This window comes from Colobus angolensis, unplaced genomic scaffold (assembly GCF_000951035.1).
Source record: "Colobus angolensis palliatus isolate OR3802 unplaced genomic scaffold, Cang.pa_1.0 Scaffold129, whole genome shotgun sequence".
NCBI classification, from domain to species: domain Eukaryota; kingdom Metazoa; phylum Chordata; class Mammalia; order Primates; family Cercopithecidae; genus Colobus; species Colobus angolensis.
In genome coordinates, this window is record NW_012114141.1 from 6,830,890 (window position 1) to 6,833,956 (window position 3,067).

A 3,067-nucleotide genomic window follows, 5' to 3' on the forward strand; every position below is an offset into this window, starting at 1 on the left:
AAAAAAAAAAAAAAGTGCATTTTAATATTTAACTTGAACTACAGAGTTTTTCCTAGCACTATGCCCTAGGGAGAAATAAGACAAGACATGCTTGTAGTTGAAAATTCCACACCTACTTGACTAGCGGGAGCGTGCGTTACAACATCGAGAGAGATAGTAAGAACTCACTGTGAGCTCAAGAACTGTTTCTGCAACTAATTCCTGACAAGTCAGTGTACAAAAAGAAAACCCTGAGATAGAACTGAAGTTGTGAGACTCTGTCCTCTTTTGCAGATTTGCTTTGCTGAGTCAATTCTGAAATTTAGGAATAAATTCCTGCAATCTTTTTCAGATCTGGTTACTACATATGTACCACTAGAGAGCGCTGTGGTGTTTCTATCTTCAGAAAAATTCTTTTTTTTTTTTTTTTTTTGAGACGGAGTCTCAAATTCTAAAGGTTCTGGGGGAGCCCAAGTAAGGGTTGCAAAGGCAAGTGGCCTGCTGGTATTAGAGAAGGGTGGATACCCTGGCAAATTAGAAAAGACTTCCCTCTCTGAAGAACGCATTCCTCCCCGCAACCCCACCTCTCGCCACACTCAGTTCCTGCCAATGGCTGCTATGAAAATGCTCAGGCCTACTGTTACAGATCCTCTAATCCTCCACCTCACCAAAAGTAGAAATCTGGACAAAGTTTGAAAAAGAATTTCTCAAAAAAATTGAAAGATTACTTACCCACTTTTCTCCAAAAGTCAACGTAAGATAGAATTTGATATCAGAAAAATTTTGGCAGAATATTCCTGGGCCCACTCTAGACCTACTGACCACAAACTTAACAGTTTCTACCCTAAAATCACAGAAGATGAAAATCCTCAAAAACTCTATTGAAAATGGCTGAAGAAATTAGGATCCAAAAACCAGAAAAAATTCTAAGAATTATCTGGTCTGAAATAAGCTTTTCGTTCTACCATTACTTCATGAGTTGTGCCAAGAAGGAAGCTCTGTCACCCCATTTATGAAAGAGTCGGAGTAGAGCTGTTTTCTATAAAAAGCTTCATTAGGTAGGGAAGATTCTGATGCCTTCCTAGTGGATAGAATAGACAGGCTAACCCATAAGGGCTCGCATCATCAGGAGAGACCAAAATTTGGTTTTGGCTTCACAGAAAGGCATGACTCAAGAATAAAAGTGAAAATAGTAGTTATCTCCACTTTTTAGAAAAGAGACATCCCAAGAGGAAATAAAAATGTAAACATCTTTTTAAAAAGTTGAACCTCTAATAATTAAGATACAAAAATTAGGGTAGGCCGGGTGCAGTGGCTCATGCGTGTAATCCCAGCATATTGGGAGGTCGAGGAGGGAAGATCCCTCAAGCCAGGAGTTCACAACCAGCATGGGCAACACAGCCACTCAAGAGGCTGAGGCAGGAGAATCACCTGAGCCCAGGAGTTCAAGGCTGCAGTCAGCTATGATTGCACCACTGCACTCCAGCCTGGGCAAGTTGAGTGAGACATTGTCTCAAAAAAAAAAAAGGTAAGGCAAATGAGGTATTATTATAAACCAACTAAAGTACAAGAATGTAAGAATGTTTGAAATAACACTCAATGGTAGTGAGATTGGAGTAAAACCTCACAGACTTAGCTGACAAAATTGCAAATCAGTAAAATCATTTAGAAAAGCAAAATGAAAATAGTTACTTCTGAGACAATAATAGTCATAAGAAATGAGAAATAAAAAGCTTTTTGAGATATGATCATTATAACATTATGCATATTACTTTTAAAATATCTAGAAACAGCCTAAATTTCAGAGAGTGAAGAAATGGCTTAGTAAATCATAATATATCAGCATGAGGGAACTGAAATGTAGTTCATAGAAACCAAAAAAGCATTTCTTCATTCCTTAGAAATATGAAAGCTGACTGGGCATGTTGGTTCATGTCGGTCATCCTAACACTTTGGGAGGCCAAGACAGGAGGATCCACTTGAGGCCAGGAGTTCAAGGCCAGCCTAGGCAACATGGTGAAATCCTGTCTCTGCTAAAAATACAAAAAATTAGCCAGGCATGGTGGCACGCACCTCCTGTAATCCCAGCTACTCTGGAGGCTGAGGCACGAGAATCACTTGAGCCCGAGAGGCAGAGACTGCAGTGAGCCAAGATCACACCACTGCACTCCAGCCTGGGTAACAGAGCAAGACCCTGTCAAAAAAAAAAAGAAAGAAGAAGAAGAGAAATGTGAAAGCTAAATTTTAAAAAGCCTTATATAGGCCGGGCGCGGTGGCTCAAGCCTGTAATCCCAGCACTTTGGGAGGCCGAGGCGGGCGGATCACGAGGTCAGGAGATCGAGACCATCCTGGCTAACACGGTGAAACCCCGTCTCTACTAAAAAAGAAATACAAAAAACTAGCCGGGCGAGGTGGCGGGCGCCTGTAGTCCCAGCTACTCGGGAGGCTGAGGCAGGAGAATGGCGTGAACCCGGGAGGCGGAGCTTGCAGTGAGCTGAGATCCGGCCACAGTACTCCAGCCCGGGCGACAGAGCGAGACTCCGCCTCAACAAAAAAAAAAAAAAAAAAAAGCCTTATATAGTACGTTCAGTGTTACTTTAGACATGCTTCAAATATGTACATACACATGTATGTATATATGTATATCTATACATGTAATGATGCAAGAAGATAAAATGTAGGCCAGAGGTATCCAACCATTTGCCTTCCCTGGGCCTCACTGGAAGAAGAAGACTTGTCTTGGGCCACACATAAAATACATTAACAGTAAGGACAGCTGATGAGCTTAAAAAAAACTGCAAAAAACTCACAGCGTTTTAAGAAAGTTTACAAATGTGTGTTGGGCAGCATTCAAAGCTGTCTTGAACCACGGGTTGGGCAAGCTTGACGTCAATATCATAATATTTGAATCAAAAGTAAAGATTATGCTGTTTTTCCTTTTGATACAAAATTTTTAAAATCTAATTTTGTGTCAAATTCTGTGTTTCCTGGGAAAGGGAACTAATTACTCAGATAATTGTTTTTAAACAAGTTCCTGAGAAACTGTCTTTCATATTTTGAGCTTCAGTGTAAGTTTTGTGCTTTTAAT

At 40.5% G+C, this 3,067-nt stretch overlaps 1 protein-coding gene across 1 annotated transcript in view; it reads right to left on the minus strand.

The window, feature by feature from the left end:
- Window positions 1-3,067, minus strand: part of EFHB (EF-hand domain family, member B) — a 67,039-nt gene that overhangs the window by 5,667 nt on the left and 58,305 nt on the right. The window lies entirely within an intron of this gene.